The sequence below is a fragment of the Anomaloglossus baeobatrachus genome, chromosome 4 (genome assembly GCF_048569485.1).
Source record: "Anomaloglossus baeobatrachus isolate aAnoBae1 chromosome 4, aAnoBae1.hap1, whole genome shotgun sequence".
Classification (NCBI taxonomy): domain Eukaryota; kingdom Metazoa; phylum Chordata; class Amphibia; order Anura; family Aromobatidae; genus Anomaloglossus; species Anomaloglossus baeobatrachus.
In genome coordinates this window covers 47,902,892-47,922,142 of record NC_134356.1, presented here as the reverse complement: position 1 = coordinate 47,922,142, position 19,251 = coordinate 47,902,892, and the positions used below count along the sequence as shown (strand labels likewise).

Genomic DNA, 19,251 nt, shown 5'->3' with positions numbered 1-19,251 from the left:
CCTGTCTAATCATCTCGGGATGAAATAGACATCTCAGGGTTATCGAAATCCAAAGCTGAAGTCTCCTGACGGGGGGCTTGTCCTGACCATCGGCTGCAGGAGCGCCAATGATTTGAATGCACACAAGACAGCTCATTAAGGATTTCATTAAGATGCTAATGTTTAGCGCTTCCTAGAAAAATGAGATTTTAGCTGTTCAATTATGTAATTAGAGCCATGGAATGAAAGGAAGAATTGCAAAGCAATTGTCTAATGGGAAAACACAAACATCTCACAATAACATCGCAAGCAAAATCCATGATTCCCTACACTCCGGAGGCTTCCGTCTACCACTTACATCTTAACGCTCGTCAAGGCGTCTTTTGACATGTCAACACGCAACCACTGCCTCCACATGATCGCTAAGTTTACTGGCAATACTGAATACTTATTAAAATACCTTGACCAGGTCCAATTTCATGTTTTCTGAGTGAAACATTATAAACCAAAAAATTAGTGGTTGGATATCAGTTGGTAACAAAAAAAGACAGTTGCACTCTGAAATGCTAAAGCACGCAAACAATAAATGTAAAATTATAAATATGCATTACTGCTTAAGAAAATCTAGGAAAAATTAGATATTTAGCCTATAAAAATGGCCATTTCTATATCTGCCCAGTAACCACGTCAAGGTATATGTCGAATACTGGGAACCTACATTGAACTGAAGCCTCTCTCTTGGTTAAATACCTCCACGTGTATGGGTATGTAGAAACCTGCTACTAGAGAATAATATCAAATGTGGCTAATGGGGGAGGGGTGCACAGTCAGAGGGCTTTACTCCATAATCTAGACAAAAAAAACAACTGATGGCACTCCCAAAATGCAGTCTGAACAGGTGCAAAAGTGAACATGACATATAATAACTAAAAAAGACAGTTGCACTCAACAATGAATGTAAGAATGTAGATATGCATTACTGTTTAAGGAAATCTAGGAACAATTGAGATATTTAGCATACAAAAATGGCCATTTTTATATCTGCCCAGTAGCCACGTCAAGACATATCTCATATACTGGGAACTAAACTAAACTAACTAAACCAAACTAACTAAGTAAACTAAACTGAAGTCTCCTTCTGGGGTAAAAACCTGTATGGGTAAGTAGGAACCTACTACCAGAGAATAATATCAAATGTGGCTAATGGGGGAAGGGTGCACATGGAGGGCATGACTCCATAATCTAGGAAAAAAAAAAAGATGGCACCCCCAAAATGCAGTCTGAACAGGCGCAACAGTGAACATGACATATAATAAAAAAAGACAGTTGTACTCTGAAATGCTAAATCATGCAAGCAATGAATGTAAGAATATAGATATGCATTACTGCTTAAGGAAATCTAGGAAAAATTGAGATATTTAGCTTACAAAAATGGCCATTTCTATATCTGCCCAGTAGCCACGTCAAGGTATATCTCGAATACTGGGAACCTACACTGAACTGAAGCCTCCATGTGTATGGGTACGTAGGAACCTACTACTAGAGAATAATATCAACTGTGGCTAATGGGGGAGGAGTGCACAGTCTGAGGGCTTGACTCCATAATCTATGCAAAAAAAACCAACTGACGGCACTCCCAAAATGCAGTCTGAACAGGTGCAAAAGTGAACATGACATATAATAACAAAAAAAAAACAGTTGCACTCTGAAATGCTTGCAAACAATAAATGTATGTAAGAATATAGATATGCATTACTGCTAAAGGAAATCTAGGAAAAATGTAGATATTTGGCATACAAAAATGGCCATTTCTATATCTGCCCAGTAGCCACGTCAAGACATATCTCATATTTTGGGAACCTACACTGAATTAAAGCCTCTCTATGGGTTAAAAATCTATATGGGAAAGTAGGAACCTGCTGCTAGAGAATAATATCACCTGTGGCTAATGGGGGAGGGGTGCACAGTCTGAGGGCTTGACTCCATAATCTATGCAAAAAAACAACTGACATCACTCTCAAAATGCAGTCTGAACAGGTGCAAAAGTGAACCTGACATATAATAACAGAAAAAGACAGTTGCACTCTGGAATGCTAAAGCATGCAAACAATGAATGTTAGAATATTGATATGCATTACTACTAAAGGAAACTAGGAAAAATTGAAATATTTAGCATACAAAAAAGGCCATTTTTTTTGTCTGGACATCAATTCGTACATACATTGCCCAAACCTGGGGATTCTGGTGCCTAAGGGCCACATAAAACTCCGATTTGAATATTCCATTTTAGGAACAGACAAACAAAGTAAGTGATCAACATGTATGTAAATGGAAACACATGGGCACCATTGATTATTCTTGGTTCCATCCGATTTCTTGCATTTAGTTACTCTCGGAGGTAAAAGGCTGGCACGTTTTTGGTTCCACTTTGGCACAAGCTCTAAAAAGTTGGCAAGTTCTTGGTTCCTATCGGACAATAGCTCTAAAAGTCTTGCATGTTTTTGGTTCCTCTTGGGCACTAGCTCCTAAAAGGTTGTCACTATTTGGATCCTCATGGACAATAGCTCTAAGAGGCTGGCACATTTTTGGTTCCTCGTGGGCACCAGCTCATAAAAGGTTATCACCATTTGGATCCTCTTGGTCAATAGCTCTAAGAGGCTGGCACGTTTTTGGTTCCTCGTGGGCACCAGCTCATAAAAGGTTATCACCATTTGGATCCTCTTGGTCAATAGTTCTAAAAGGCTGGCACGTTTTTGGTCCCCCTTGGGCACCAGTTCCTAAAAGGTTGACACTATTTGGATCCTCTTGGACAATAGCTCTAAAAGGCTGGCACGTTTTTGATTCCTCTTGGACACCAACTCCTTAAAAAGTTGTAACTTTTTGGTTCCCCTAGGGCAATAGCTCCTAAAAGGCTGGGACGTTTTTGGTTCCTCTTAGGCACCAGCTCCTAAAAGGTTGCCACCATTTGGTTCCTTTTGGGCAATAGCTCTAAAAGACTGGCACGTTTTTGGTCCCCCTTGGGCACCAGCTCCTAAAAGGTTGTCACTATTTGAATCCTCTAGGGCAATAGCTCTAAAAGACTGGCACATTTTTGGTTCCACTTAGGCACCAGCTCCTAAAAGGTTATCACCATTTGGATCCTCTTGGTCAATAGCTCTAATAGGCTGGCACATTTTTGGCTCCTTTCTTACACTAGTCCTGAAAGAATGACACAATTTTTGTACCTCTTGGACACTAACTCTAAGAACCTGGCAGTTTTTGGTTCCTCTCGGACATCAGCTCTAAGTGACTGGCATGTTTTTTAGTTCCTCTCAGACACCAGCTCTCCAGCTCGTAGAGGTTGGTTTTTCACCTATTTTTCAAAAGTGTTCGGAATGAGGGAATCAAGCTAGAATTAAGTAAGAAGTACTATCCTACTTGAGCCCCGCCACTTAGATGGTCTCGACCAGTCTTCCTGTCCATTCAGTAAACACAATCAGAACGATGGAGGATAACATTGAAGACCAGGTCTAGAATGGGAGGTTAGAATTAAGATTTCGTAACTGTTTTTGTACTTTGCATAAGACCTTTGCGCTGATATTTTTAGCAGAAGAAAGAACACAGCCTCCTGGATTTTTCCTGCCAAAGTGACGTACACCCACTACGCCAATAAAGTCATGGATTATTAACACTTTACCTTTTCAAATAATCATCAATATAAGAAGGCGCCTATGGGTCAATATGTATTTTTCCAGAAGTGGCCTCTACTGGCAGATCAGTGATCTTATAACTTACAGAAAAAATTCCTCTTTTAGCTAATATTCCAGTATTCTCTGTGTAAATGTTATCTGGGTATCGCTTATTGCTTTGAGACCTGAGAACAGTTTCCTCGGCTTATCATGTTCTCAGCCGCAGGAATATAGATGGATCAAAACCAAACTACAACAATCGTGCCTGGTGTAAAACGTCTGAGTGCCGCGCTGAATGCAGGAGCGTATCTGACCGAATGCACTCACGCATATCAATTATCTATATATCTATCTATATATCTATCTATATATCTATCTCGCTATCTATCAATCTATAGATCTACAGTATCTACTGTATCTAACATTTTATTACATATATTTTGATAAAATTTTATTTCTTCTGACCCTTATATTAAAAGACTAATTAAATATCTTGCAATTTTCACACTGGTGAGTAGACTAGATTTTTAATTTTTGTTCGTCACATGCACACTAGCAGCAACAAACTGACTCATAGTCTATTTGTTTAGAGCTATAAATTGGGCAAGTGCTAATCTTAGCAATGGTAACTGTACAGGAGGAGGAGGAGGTGAGCTGTGACATCACTTATTGTGAGTGTTGGATATTGTGTTATGTACTGTATATAGAGGTTTTATTAGTCATTGTACAGGAGGGGGAGGAGGTGAGCTGTGACATCACCTGTGAATGGTGGATTCTGTGTTATCTACTGTGTATGTAGGTATCGGGCATTTTGTTTAGAACTATATATTGGGCATGTGCTAATGTTGACAATGGTGACTGTACAGGAGGAGGTGAGCTGTGACATCACCTGTGAATGGTGGATTCTGTGTTATCTACTGTGTATGTAGGTATCGGGCATTTTGTTTAGAACTATATATTCGGCATGTGCTAATGTTGGCAATGGTGACTGTACAGGAGGAGGAGGAGGTGAGCTGTGACATCACCTTTTGTGAATGGTGGATCCTGTGTTATCTACTGTATGTAGAGGTGTTATCAGTCATTGTAATCTTGTCTGGGATGATAACACTGCTGTAATGCTTTCTGTTTTGAAAAGGAAGTTTAAGTCTAGGACTTCACCTAGTGATCAAAATTTTTAGATTTCAGTGTTTTCGTTACATAGAAAGTAAAATGGAAAACTGGAATTAAACATTATCAATTATTTTTAAATACATTCAACATAGAGAACCTGATTTAAACAATAGGTCATTTTTTCATGACACATTTCTTTTAAGGGGTAAACATAATTATATAAAAAATATTTGCAAGGTGATGAAGAAGAAACATCGACATCTGCTGACCAAAGAAGATAAAACAGAGAAAAGCAGAGGGAATAACAGTAGAAGGAACTGAAGAGTGAAGGACACGTTCCCCCAGTCAAGAGAACAGAGGAGGCACTAGGTCAGGTGACACTTGTGGTGTAGTTAATAAATAAAAAAGCTTGGGAGTTGGCGCTTTAACCTTGAGCAGGATGGTCTTGTGAGGAGCAGAGCTAGCCTACAGCTAAAGATACATTACCATTGCCCGAGGAAGACTATAACCAGTGCCTGAGGATATCCATAACCAGTGCCCGAGGAAGACCATAACCATTGTCCAAGGAAGACCATAACCAGTGCCAAAGGAAGACAATAACCAGGGTCCTAGGAAAACCATAACCAGTGCTTGAGGAAGACTATAACCAGTGCCTGAAGAAGACCATAACCAATTCCCTAAAAAAACCATAACCAGTGTCCGAGGAAGACCATAACCAATGGCTGAGGAAGACAATAACCAGCGTCCTAGGAAAACCATAACCAGTGCTTGAGGAAGACCATAACCAGTGCTTGAGGAAGACCATACCCAATGCCCAAGGAAGACCATAACCAGTGCATGAGAAACACCATAGCCAGTGCCTGAGGAAGACCATAACCATTGTCCAAGGAAGATCCTAACCAGTGCCAGAGGAAGACAATAACCAGTGACTGAGGAGAGCCTTAACCAGTGCCTGAGGAAGACAATAACCAGTTCCCTAGAAAGACCATAACCATTGTCCGAGGAAGACCATAACCAGTGCCCAAGGAAGACCTTAACAAGTGCATGAGAAACACCATACTCAGTGTCCGAGGAAGACCATAACCAGTACCTGAGGAAGACCATAACCATTGCCAGAGGAAGACCATAACTATTGTTCGAGGAAGACCATAAAGTGCCCGAGGACGACCGGGACCTGCTACAAAAGAAAATCCATGATCCATGACCTGATTCATTGACACCCTGGCCATAGCGGACTGCCGTGTATGTGAGCCGTTGCTTCCTGTGAAGATGTACGGTATTATGTAGGGCTTGATGCCGCACTGCTGTGTGAAAAAAACCACCCACTAAATTGGACTTGCGGCCAATTGACAAAACTACCAAAAAGACATTAAAAAGTGTGAGTTTTTAAAAATGCTAATTTTTTTTACACCAATTTTCTAATAATTTTCCCCTATTGTATTCTGAACCTACTGCCTCATATAATAATGTTGCTGATATTAACAGCAACAACTAGACATCTATATGAATATTATATTAGTTAAATTGATATATGAACTCTTTCCCGATGTAGGATCTAATAGTACTTTCTACATCAGGTTCCCATGTATGGAGCGGGATCAGGAGCTGAGCCCGCACAATACCCGGCAAATGCTGATTGTGTTACACAGCCAGCATCTGCCTGTAACAGCAGCAACCAGAGCTTTTTCCATTCTCTGCTGTTTAACTGTTTAAATACCACTGTCAATCACTAGTGATATCCAGTGCACATATAGGAGAATGTCATTTTGTCTATATACTACATCACAATAGTATGACAGTAGATATAACAAGAGGTTAAATTATCATAAAATTCAAGTCAAAATAAAAATAATAAAAAAATAAAAACTCAATTAAACCCCTTTTCTCCCAGAAAAAGAAATGAAAAAATAATAATAAAAATAACATACCGCATATACTCGAGTATAACCCTAGTTTTTCAGCTGAGAACTCCCCCATCGGTTTATACTCAATTAAGGGTCCCACAAAAAATTATTCTCACCTGTCCTCTGTTCCCACAGTATCCTCTTACCTGCTTCTTGCGGATCGCAGGCACATAGACCCCTCAGTGATCGCATCTGGTGCAGGGGCAACCGCTGTTGTGGCGCCGGGCTTTTATTCGGGTCGGTTTATACTCGAGTATATACAGTAGTTGGTATCGCCACTTTCGAAAAGTCCAGATATCAAAATATATTATTAATTAACCTGAAAAAAAAAAATCGAAAATCCAAAATGTTTCTTTTTGGGAGATCATCACACCTCCATACACAATGCAATAAAAAAAATTATCAAAATGTTATATGTATCCCAAAATGCTATCAATAAAAATGCCAGCTCACCAGGCAAAAAAAAGCTATTTTGAAAAAAAAATAAAAAAAATAAAAATAAAAAAAATAAAAATAAAATAATGATAATTAATAATAATAATAATAATAATAATAATAATAATAATAAAAGCATACAAGGGCCACAAGTGACTTTGGAGCAACAGGTAGCAGCAGGGCTTCTCTGATATACCGTACATCATTTTTGCGAATGTATCTACCTATTACAGAGAATAAAATGTAATTTTGCCGCATGGATACGTAAATCAGGTCTTATTCATGGGCCTCCTTTTACCTTTGTAACATATTATGCTTTATATATGGGCGTTTCCTAGGGCCTCGTTATATGAGCGTATCTCAGCCGTCGGTCTTACATAATTGAGATCACGCCATCTTATAAATAAGGCATATTTCCTATTATTGAGAAAAGCAGCATGGCGACGGTTATCTACCATTGTATGTATTCATTCCGCAGCCAATGTAGCCTGATGATATGATAAAACTGAATCACTCCTCGCCAGGCGCCATTCCCTTGCTCCGCTATAATGAAGGTGCCCCCTACTGTAGCGTTCCGAACACAAAGATCCATTCCCAAGGAATCCGATCGTCGTAGGGCTTTGATATGCGAACGTCGCCCCTCCGCTCCAGTCTCTTCACACCCAGAGAGCCGAGCGGCTCTGCAACCTTTTCTTAAATGGTTTTTGTGTCAGATAAGTGGAAGCTTCAAATATTCATAATCCCTAATCTTTTTTCTTTTTGAATGCAAAGTATTAATTTTAGTCTGAGCTTCGGGGCTTGTCACATCTGTCGCCCTTCTCTGAACACTGCCTGGGGCAGAGAGAACATGCCGTACATCTTTCTGAGATTGGCCACATTGTCCCTCTCCAGAATGATAATGATTGAGGAGACGGAGAAGCTTACCTGTACCTTTCCTTACTAAATCGAAGCGGCCCATTGCATTGTAAAGAAGTTGTCCGGTTTGGAAAAACAAAATCTCTGGTCAGGGATTTCAGAGCTAATTTTAATGTCACCACTAGGGGGAGCCGCAACACTGGTGTATGTAACAGAACTATGGATACACAAGGTGTCACTGGAGTAATCACCAATTGATTACTCAGAGAAGTCGTACAAGCAGGGTCAGAGCCGGGAGGTCATGCAGTACAAGAGAGTAGGTGGAGTCAGTGTCAGGGGCGAGCCAGAGGTCAGGATCTGGGAGATAAAGCCATAGGAGATGGGCACAGGGACGGAACAACAAACAGGGATCAGGAGAGGAAGGGGTACTTTACACGTTGCGACATCGCTAGCATGGGCTAGCGATGCTAAGTACCCGCCCCCATCGCACATGCGATATGTGGTGATTGCTGCCGTAACGAACATTATCGCTACAGCAGCTTCACACGCACATACCTGCTCGGCGATGTCGCAGTGACTGCCGAACTATCCCTCCTCCAAGGGGGAGGTACATTCGGCGTCACCACGAAGTCAGTAATCAGCCGGCCAATAGAAGCGGAGGGGCAGAGATGAGCAGGACATAACATCCCGCCCACCTTCTCCCTTCTGCATTGCCGTCGGGACGCAGGTAAGGTGATGTTTGTCGCTCCTGCGGGTTTACACACAGCGATGTGTGGAGCTGCAGGAACGACAAACAACATCGTACCTGTGGTCGACCCGACATTATGAAAATTAACGACGCTACACAGATCACCAATTTTCGACGCTTTTGCGATCGTTTATCGTCGCACCTTGGATTTACACGTTGCGATGTCGCTACCGGCGCCGGATGTGCGTCACTAACGACGTGAACACGACTATATTTCGGAAGCGATGTCGCAACGTGTAAAGCCCCCCAAACACCGGAAGGTAAGACAAGACGGAGGAGACGGGAGTTAGGGAGTTTGGACTGAATGGGGAGGACGGAAGTCAGGGAGGTCGGACGAGGTAGTGGGCAGAATCAAGAGAACTTACAGGGATCAGGAGCGCATGCTGCAGAGCAGGGCTATAACAGGCACCACACCGATGAATGAGACATCCTGATAAAGCGGTGTGATCCCGGGAACGAGGCACGTAAGGATAGGTGTGGCGCCCCTGAGGCTTCCGTCGCCACAGAGACATTGCACCCCAGTCAGAGGTGTGATGTCCCATCCTGAGTAAGGAAAGGGGTACATGCCAGTTCACAGGTAAAACTGCACTACACCCATTGCTAGGCACACACTGGGACCAGGGACAGTGGCAGCAACCCTCCCATGCTGCATGCTGAGAGGGGCCGTAAGACCCATCCCTGCTCCCATAGGGTGGTAGCTTAGCAACCGGGGGGTGGGAAGAGCCAGCCGAGTGTAGAGCAGAGAGGAAGGTCAGAGTTTCAGTTTACCTCAGAGAGTGAGAGAGTGAGGAGCCAGCATGTAGCTGTGAAAGAGAAAGGAGCTCTGAGAGTTCAGAGTGTCCGCAACAGAGAAAGAAAGCAACAGAGAAGGAGAGGAACAGAGAGTAGAAGAAGAGCTCTAGTCAGGCAGGAGCTAAAGAAAGAAGAAAGAGACGCTTCCTGGTGAAGACCCTGGGACTCGGAGGGTCCAGGTGACACCAAGCAGGGAACGACGGGATTCCAGGGCCACAGATAGCTTCAGAGCTGGTGGCCAGTGAAGTCAGCTGAGAAAGGACACAATTAGAGGGGTGCACTGGCATCAACCCCCAGATCTACCCGGAATCGGCGGAGGTCCCTGACGGTGGTCCCAGCAGTCCAAAGGCTCCTGCAGGCCTTGACAAGAACTGTGAGTAAAGACCTTGAAACTGCACCCTTGGTGTTGCCTCAGTTATTTCTCTGCATAGACACTAATAAGCACCAACTGTGCCCCGGGGTATTGCTCCACCTGTGGGGAGCAGTACCATCATTGCTACCATTCCATCACCCCGGAGGCCTCATACAGCAGCGGCGGCTTAATAGCTGCATACCACAGGTGGCGTCACGAACACAAACTTTATTCACCCCCAACACTGCAGCCATATTTAACTGACACCCACCAGGGCCACGGAGTCGGGCCCCGCCACCACTGACGACCACCGGACTAGTCCAGCCCGGCACCGGGTGTCCCATAGCCCTGGGGTGGGCGAGTCAATTTTGGCGTCACGAACAAGATTTCGTGCCCGGACCCATCGGGTACTGTGCGCCTGAAAAGACTGTGAAAGAACTGTGTTTTACTGAAAAAACTGCCGCCATTAGCCCGGCTGAGCGTGGGAAGAAGAGGGGCGTGCCTGCAGAAAGAGCGCGAAAGTAAGCCCCGCCCCCTTTGATCTTGCAAGGAAGAGCGCAAAGCGGTGCCCGCTATGGAGAGCGGATGGAAGATGTCTGCATTCAGCCCTGTCGGCGGCATGGCGGGACTCCGAAGTGGAGGAGGCGGAGTGGCTTTTGATGTTGAGGATCGCGGCCCGAGTGAGCTCCCCGCGGGAACCGCTGCCTGGTTGGAGCGGGAGCTGAGTCGTTTCTGTGTCCGGGTGAGAGCACAGACGCTGCAGCAGGTGCTCGACTGGAAGGCGGAAGTCCAGAGGATGGTCGCCGTGGTGTGGGCCCAGGAACAGAGGGCCGCCGCAGCAGCCATGTCGCGTGAAGATAAAGCCACGCAGACCCCCACGGCATCCCTCCTCAGCTGGGAGCCAGGACCCGACAGCACCGTGACGAGTGAGCCCTGTGAAGCACCACTCCGGGATCAAGAGGTACCGTGTACGCTGCCCCCGCCACCGTTCCCGCTGGAGGTTCAGAGCCCGGGGATGTATTGTGCCTGGAGAAGAAGTCCGGAGTCCCGTACGACATTGGCACAGTACGGTCCCCTGCAATGGTATTCGCATCCGTAAGTTAACCCCTGAAGTTAAACGTTCGAGTTGAAAGTTTAAAAGGACCTGCTCCAGAAATAATGCTTCCTGCCTTTGTTGAACGTCCCTAAGTTCTCCAGGAGACGCCACCCAGCACAAGAGGTGGAAGGAGGAGGACCTTGTCTGACTTGTTGACCGTCGCTGGGTCAGAGTCCCAGTGGGCGCCATCAATGGTCAGAGCCCCTGGTGGAGGACGACAAGGAGTTAATGGAGTCAGGACAGTACATAGCCCCTGAATGTCTGCCCATTGTTCTTTTCGAAGATGACACCCTATTCCTGAATCCTTGTCCCCTGTTCTTTTTGAAGATGACCCCCCCCCTGTTTATGTGTTACTGGGCCACGGGACTGGAATGTGGTCCCCGGTGAATGTGTTATTTATGTGCCTCCCATAAAGGGATGTAATGTCCTAAAGTTTTAATGTTTTATGCATAACAAAATTTTGCAGTTTCTTCCATTGTTTTTGTTGTTTCAGCCCGAGGACGTGCTGGGATTCGCTGTGGGGGAGTGTGGCGCCCCTGAGGCTTCCGTCGCCACAGAGACATTGCACCCCAGTCAGAGGTGTGATGTCCCATCCTGAGTAAGGAAAGGGGTACATGCCAGTTCACAGGTAAAACTGCACTACACCCATTGCTAGGCACACACTGGGACCAGGGACAGTGGCAGCAACCCTCCCATGCTGCATGCTGAGAGGGGCCGTAAGACCCATCCCTGCTCCCATAGAGTGGTAGCTTAGCAACCGGGGGGTGGGAAGAGCCAGCTGAGTGTAGAGCAGAGAGGAAGGTCAGAGTTTCAGTTTACCTCAGAGAGTGAGAGAGTGAGGAGCCAGCATGTAGCTGTGAAAGAGAAAGGAGTTCTGTGAGTTCAGAGTGTCCGCAACAGAGAAAGAAAGCAACAGAGAAGGAGAGAAACAGAGAGTAGAAGAAGAGCTCTAGTCAGGCAGGAGCTAAAGAAAGAAGAAAGTGACGCTTCCTGGTGAAGACCCTGGGACTCGGAGGGTCCAGGTGACACCAAGCAGGGAAGGACGGGATTCCAGGGCCACAGATAGCTTCAGAGCTGGTGGCCAGTGAAGTCAGCTGAGAAAGGACACAATTAGAGGGGTGCACTGGCATCAACCCCCAGATCTACCCGGGATCGGCGGAGGTCCCTGACGGTGGTCCCAGCAGTCCAAAGGCTCCTGCAGGCCTTGACAAGAACTGTGAGTAAAGACCTTGAAACTGCAACCCTGGTGTTGCCTCAGTTATTTCTCTGCATAGACACTAATAAGCACCAACTGTGCCCCGGGGTATTGCTCCACCTGTGGGGAGCAGTACCATCATTGCTGCCATTCCATCACCCCGGAGGCCTCATACAGCAGCGGCGGCTTAATAGCTGCATACCACAGGTGGCGTCACGAACACAAACTTTTTTCACCCCCAACACTGCAGCCATATTTAACTGACACCCACCAGGGCCACGGAGTCGGGCCCCGCCACCACTGATGACCACCGGACTAGTCCAGCCCAGCACCGGGTGTCCCATAGCCCTGGGGTGGGCGAGTCATAGGCTCCTCCCACTGGCCAAGCACAAGGAAACACCGACTGCAGGACCAGGTGACAAATGCAACTCTGCTATGGGGAGATAAGGTATGCACACCAGTGACTATGTAAGGGGAATACATGAAATAGCAGAAACTGCTGTGTGAATACTGACTTGAAAAATCCAATAGCTATATGTAAGAGTGAAAATGTGAAAAATGGAATCTGCATTACTGCCATGAACATATGAATCAAGAGAAATTTAGCTACTGAATTGATCAATGCAATAGAGCCCCAACACTACGCCAAAGTATTTCTCTACGTTGGGGTCCCTAGCTTGTGTGTGTCCTCTCATGCAGTTAAAAAACTTACCGTGTATGGGAAGCTGAGACCCAGGCTATATATGCGTATGATATGGATTGGCAATAGGTGTGGTTGGGGAGGGTTCACAAACGAAAAACTACTAACAATAAGGAATAACGTTTGGAACACCATTCTAAGTCTGAACTGGGTGCAAAAACCTAAAAAAAATCACTATGGGGAGATAAGGTATGCACACCAGTGACTATGTAAATTCAGTAGCTAAATTTCTCTTGATTCATATGTTCATGGCAGTAATGCAGATTCCATTTTTCACATTTTCACTCTTACATATAGCTATTGTATTTTTCAAGTCAGTAGTCACACAGCAGTTTCTGCTATTTCATGTATTCCCCTTGCATAGTCACTGGTGTGCATACCTTATCTCCCCATAGTAATGTTTTTTTAGGTTTTTGCACCCAGTTCAGACTTAGAATGGTGTTCCAAACGTTATTCCTTATTATTAAATGCAACTCTGCAACAGCAGAATCCAAAGTGAATCGTGACACTAATAGAGAAGAGTTCTCTGTTCAGGATCCTTAACTTTTGGATAGAAGGTAGAAGGTTACAGACAACATCTTTTGCTCTGGAGGTCCTATGCAGTCCTGAAAGGCGAAGACCCTGTGCAATACGTCATTTCACCTGTGGGGTGCTATAGGGATATTAAACACTGCCAGGTTTTGGATAAACAAATAATGGAAGGAAGAAAAGGGTTAATCTCCTGCACCCGCCAAACCAGTACAAAAAATGTAGATAAAATGTGAGTTATTGGTCAACGCGTTTCACAGCCCTCGGAGGCTTCTTCATCAGGACTGACCCAGCCTACCTTTCCCTGACCTCCAATCCCCTTGTTCTGTCCTCCCATCCTATCCACTTGACCCTTGGTCCTGTTCTGTGTCACGTACCTTCAACCCCTTCTCTGTACTTACCTAATCTCCCAGTCTCCGACCTAGTTTACGTCCTCTGACTATGGCTCTGCTCCTCTTTGGCTCCTGACGGGACTCCTTGGCTTCTGACCCCCTTGCTTTCACTTGACTAAGGCTTACTCACCCCTTTGGTTAGACGTGACATCCCGGTTTTGACTTTAGCTTGTTTGACTATTCTGATGCTTGTGCTAGCGACCTCTTGTGGGTTTTTGTCTTAGGCTAGTTTCACACTTGCGTTGGACGGGATCCGTAGCATTGCGCTGTGTGACGCATGCAACAGATGCGTTGCATATAGTGGCACAACGCAATGCTACGGATCGTACAAAATAACAGAAAACTCTTTTTTTTTTTCTTTTCTTCTTACAGTTTACCGGCAGCCGACTATTGTGAATGATCAGCTGATCGCTCGTAATAGCCGGCAGCCAAGCGCTCTCACATGCCGGCGGCCGAGCGCTCAGTTGAGCGCCGCGACATGCCGGCGGATCAGCTGAGCGCCCTGACATGCCGGCGGCCGAGCACTCAGCTGGGCACACAGACATGCCGGCGGCCGAGCGCTCAGCTGGGCGCCCTGACATGCCGCCGGCCGAGCGCTCAGCTGGGCGCACAGACATGCCGGCGGCCGAGCGCTCAGCTGGGCGCACAGACATGCCGGCGGTCGAGCGCTCAGCTGAATGTTCGGCCACCGAGAAATAAAAGTTTGTGATAAAAAAAAAAAAAGAGCATGTGCAGTGAAAAATAAAGGTTTCCGCTGCTCAAAAAAACGTTACATGCAGCGTTCCATCCGCTCAACGCTCACTGACGGTCAGCGTCAAAACAACTGATGCGCTGCGGGGCGGATGCAATTCAAGACCATCCGTTGCTATCCGTAGCTAATAGAAGTCTATGAGGAACATAACGGTATCCTGTAACGGTTACCGTAATTCCTCAAGGCTGTGGATAGCAACGGATCCCGTCCAACGCAAGTGTGAAACTAGCCTTACTGCACTTAGAAGTTTGATCTTCTCTAAGTACCTGGGCTCCCAAGTGGAAGCTTGACAATCCGAATTTGGACTGTCAGTTATGTTCTTTCTGAGATATACCACCAGGACCTATGGAAGTGCCACTAGGCACGAAACGGCTATCATCCTTGTGAGGCTTGCATCCGACCACTGACCCATTTTTAAAGAATATAAAATAAAGAGTGAATATTTTTTAATAAGGTGAGGCCCACTCTTTTTCGTCTGTTCTTTTTTAAATTTTTACGGTGAAGGGAAACCCTGTGCCTAGGGAAGGGGGAGATGGTGACCCCTGACCAAACCTTCTGCTGACCCTGGCTTCCCTCACCATGCCAGATACCTGACCGTGGCTGACCCTGAAATAGGCCCTAGGTTGGGAACGGATGGAATGAGCACTTAGTCAACCCCACTAAGCTCACAGAACACACTGGGAATAACACACAGGGGAAAGTAAACAAATAACGTATCTCCAGATGACTCAGGGAGAGGAACAACCAAAAGGTTTCTACAGATGAATACAAACCGACTGCTTGCACTCACGACTTGTAAAGAGTTGTTAAAGGAAACCTGTCAGCAGAATTTTCGCAATTAAACTAAAATAATCCCCTTCTGCAGCTCCTGGGCTGCATTCTAGAAAGGTTCCTCTTGCTTCTGTGCACCCTTTGAGACCTAAATAAACACTTTATAAATTTTTACCTTTTTGTATGCTAATGTGGTTTTATGGTCACGGGGGCGGGCTGTATTTCGTCCATTATTCCCCCTCCTGTCGCTGTTCGTCGTCCTCCATTGCTCATTTACATACATGAGGACGCCGCCTTCATGTAACTGCGTGCTCCCGAGGTCTCGCACATGCCCAGTAGCACTCTCGCGGGACTGAGCACTGTGCAAAGCATGAACACTGGTGAGGTGATTGCGCAGGTGCGAGATTATGGGCGGCGCTGTGATTGTCATCAGCAGCATCATCCAAGTACCCGCCCATAATCTCGTGCCCGCGGTAATAGGTAACGGGGATGATATGGCCAGCGCTAGCGCATAACGGTGGAGGCAGAGGTAGAAGCGTGGGCATGAGATTATGGGCGGGTACTTGGATGACGCTGCTGATGACAATCACAGCGCTGCCCATAATCTCGCGCCTGCGCAATAACCTCACCAGCGTTCACGCTTTGCACAGTGCTCAGTCCCACGAGAGTGCCACTGGGCATGTACGAGACCTCGGGAGCACACAGTTACATGAGGGCGGCATGTTCATGTATGTAAATGAGCAATGGGGGACGGCGAACAGCGGCAGGAGGGGGAATAACGTACAGCCCGCCCCCGTAACCATAAAACCACATTAGCATACAAAAAGGTAAGAATTTATAAAGTGTTTATTTAGGTCTCAAAGGGTGCACAGTAGCAAGAGGAACCTTTCTAGAATGCAGCCCAGGAGCTGCAGAGGGGGATTATTTTAGTTTAATTGCGAAAATTCTGCTGACAGGTTCCCTTTAAACTTATCACCAGCAAAGCTTGAGGGGGAATGAGAGTACTTAATGACACAAAGGGAAGTGCTGATGATTAACAGCTGAAAAGGTGAGGAAATCCACAGGGTCCTAAAGAGAAAGAGATATACCCCAAGCTGGGAAAAAGGGAAAGTCAGAGAGCAGCCTGTGTAGATAAACACTGTGACCCTCTACAGCTGGACACTACAGAACTATCTATCAAGTGTGACACTAGCTCTGACAGCCTTCACTCTCTCGGTCTCCGGCACCCTTATTCTTTCTCCCGGCGACTCCTTGACTCCTACCCTTATATGGAAGGAGGCTTTCAGGTGTCTCCTTACCACAGGCCTTGAACCTTATGCTCCAGACGACTCCTTGTTTCCTACTTCTATACGGAAGGGGATTTTCAGGTGTTTCCTTACCACTAGCCCTGAACCTTATGCTCCAGATGTCCAGAGGTCTTCACGCCTGGGAGTTTGGGTAGTCCTGCCATACTTGCACTTGGCACACCCAGCCACACTAGGCTCACTCTGGCCCTAGCTCCAACTAACTCTAAGGCCCCCTTCACACGTCAGTGATTCTGGTACGTATGTGCTTTTTTTTATACGTACCAGAATCACTGACATACACAGACCCATTATAATCAATGGGTCTGCTCGCACATCATTGATTTTTCACTGAACGTGTTTCCGTGCAGCGTACACACATGTCCGTGATTCTGCACGGAGACAAATCAGTTTTTCTCTGGCATCACTGATGACCCACGGACCACACTATGGTGTGATCCATGTGTGATCTGTGAAACACGTAACAGAAAAACACTGACATATCAAATAATAAACATTTTCAACTCACCTTTCCAGCGACGCGCTGTGCAGCCTCCGCTCTCTGCAGCTCCTGCCCGGCTCATGATTATTCATGAAAGCAGGAACAGCCGACCCGGAAGTAGCTGCAGAGAGCAGTGGCCGGACGCTGCAGAGCCGAGGACTTCAGCACCATGGACAGCAGGAGCGAAGGCAGGTGAGTAATGTCCATTTGAATAACGGATCACGGATTGCACATGGACAACCCACGTGTGCCGTGAATCACGGAACACGGAGGTACATGTGCGTGTTTTACACATCAGTGAAGAACGTCAGTGTTTTTCACTGACGTGTGAAACGGGCCTAAGTTGGAGTTTCTCCTCTACCTACAGGAACCAGCTCTTCCCCTGAGGGCTACTCCCACAACTTGACCGTTTATTATCCTTACTGTTATCTATTGCTACAAATTCAATCTAAACCAGCAATTGGTCGCAATTCTTACATAACAATTCTATTTTACATTTACACTTCTATTATATACATTCAATACAGGGATATGCTTGTGTCTTCAGGGGCAGGAATCCGACCACCTCCTTACACCTCTTCCTTTGGAGGTGGTAGTGGGCCCCCTTACCTCTTGGGCCCCTGTATGGCTGCACAGGATACATTAAAGGGAACCAATCACCAGGATTTTCGTATATAACCTAAAGCCAGTGCTATACTGGCACTATTGGGCTGATTCTCTTCATACCTTTAGTGGTCACCTCGGATGTATAGGTTTTGAAATCCAAGAAAGTAAAGTTTATAAAATCTGCAGCTGCTTGAGTGACAGCAGCTGAGGATCATATAATATCTGGGGGGAATTCATAGTTATCCCCTCCCCCTGTTAGAATTGGCACATGGGTATAATGACCTCACCAGAGGTCCTGGAAGAGGAAAGTTACATCATTTGTATAATAGTTATGCTCTCCCTTCCCCCCCCCCCCCAGATATTATCTGCTCCTCAGCTGCTGTCATTCAAGTAGCTGCTGATTTTATAAACTTTACTTTCTTGGATTTTGAAACCTATACATCCATGGTGACCCTTTAATGGTATGGCTGCCTCTGGTTAGCTCATTGTCTTCTTCTGTGGCAACCAGCATAGTGAATTACCACTGATTTTGATGTCCAAGCCAACGCCGGTTTCTAGCTCTCTACAACCCTCCCAGACGTGATAGGGCACCTACATTACCACTGCCAATTTTAGCATCCTTACCTGGCACTGCTGCAGAGAAGCACAACGTTGTTTCCGTAACATATGCATGATGTGCCACTAGATGGCTCTGCGCTATATTAATGCAGCAATGAGCAATATACCAAACATTGCAATAATTTACAGGAAATTATCACAAAAACAATTCTAATTAGATAGCATCAGGCATCAAGTGCCACTTAAACCTGTACAATATGTATGTGTTATTTGGTTGGGCTAGGAACCCATTGATATGAATGCATTCATTCCCCGCACAAGCCTGCTGTATACAGTATGTCAGCTTTATGAAGGATAATATGAGGTCACATATAATATACACCAACAGAAGCTTATTATTAGTATTTTGAGCATATTATATATAATCTACATATTTTGTAAGATAGGTAAAATAGTGACAGTGACGTCGACCATAGGACCTTGAGCACAGTAGGACGATACTAGGCTCAGCACTGTAAATAAGTATATCCATACTTCTATTATGTGCATTAAAATGTTTATTCTGTATGGTGGAAGAGTACAAACTCGATTTACTAATATACAATGTATGTGTATGCTACACAGGAAAAATGCTTTAAAAAAAAAAAAAAAAAATATATATATATATATATATATAAAAAGAGGGTTTTTTTCATCAATTAAGAAAATACAAAATGAAGGAACAAATGTGATTTCTAAATCACATCAATATTTGATGACCGCCTTTTGTCTTCAAAACAGCATCATTTCTGGGCACGGTTGCACACAGGCAGGGTGTGATGTCCGTCACAAGATGGCGCTAGACACTACTAGCGTGAATGTGAACGGAGAGGTAGTCAGACAAGCCGAGGTCAGAAGCCAGGAGGTAGCGATAGGACACAGGGAGCAGACGGAGATGAGGTTGAGATACAAGCCGAGGGTCAGGATTCCAGGAGAGTATGTACAGGATACAGGGAGCAGGCAGGGACGTGGTCAGAAGGAGGTCCG

At 45.5% G+C, this 19,251-nt stretch overlaps 1 long non-coding RNA gene across 1 annotated transcript in view; it reads right to left on the bottom strand.

Annotated features, from left to right (window-relative positions):
- LOC142303149 (uncharacterized) overlaps positions 1 to 19,251 on the bottom strand; it is a 161,993-nt gene that overhangs the window by 125,104 nt on the left and 17,638 nt on the right. Inside the window, exon 2 of the long non-coding RNA XR_012752999.1 lies at positions 6,808 to 6,980. This is a non-coding gene — a long non-coding RNA (uncharacterized LOC142303149). The remainder of the gene's footprint in view (positions 1 to 6,807; positions 6,981 to 19,251) is intronic.